Consider the following 535-nt stretch of genomic DNA (forward strand, 5'->3'; position numbering starts at 1 on the left):
GGGGGGGGTCTGTACCTGCCCTGTGGGGGTGTCTGTACCTGCCCTGTGGGGGGGTCTGTTCCTGCCCTGTGGGGGGGTCTGTTCCTGCCCTGTGGGGGGGTCTGTTCCTGCCCTGGGCACACCCACCCGCTTGTATGGTATGACCCGGGCACAGAGAGAACATGTGTCCTGTTGCTCAGCATATGATGTGAATGAGCCCCCACTCATGGTGCGGTGATCCATACAGCGCTGGTCACATGACGTCATGCGTTGGGTTCTCGCTCAGGATTGAAGCATCGGGCGACGCATTTCCAGCTCCTCCGGCACGTTGGTGAATTTGTAGCTGTTTATCTGGAATATTGAGCGCGTCGGAGCCGCGTCCAGCTGACATGAGTGCGTCTAATGTGCGGCGTGCAGAGAATGTCACAAAGCGCATTAGAGACAAGTGTATCCATCCAGCGGCAGGCACGTCTCCCCTCCCCCGACGCATCTTCTCACAGCGCCGCACAGGTGCCCTCTGCCGCCTCTCTAATTGGCTGTGGGCTGGGTGCGCTCC

The 535-nt window shown here is 60.2% G+C and overlaps 1 protein-coding gene across 1 annotated transcript in view; it reads left to right on the plus strand.

Moving 5' to 3' along the window:
* LOC108800970 (protein kinase C alpha type-like) overlaps window positions 1-535 on the plus strand; it is a 33331-nt gene that overhangs the window by 3967 nt on the left and 28829 nt on the right. The window lies entirely within an intron of this gene.

Source organism: Nanorana parkeri, unplaced genomic scaffold (genome assembly GCF_000935625.1).
Source record: "Nanorana parkeri isolate BGI_ZX_2015 unplaced genomic scaffold, ASM93562v1 scaffold2184, whole genome shotgun sequence".
In the NCBI taxonomy this organism is placed as follows: Eukaryota; Metazoa; Chordata; class Amphibia; order Anura; family Dicroglossidae; genus Nanorana; species Nanorana parkeri.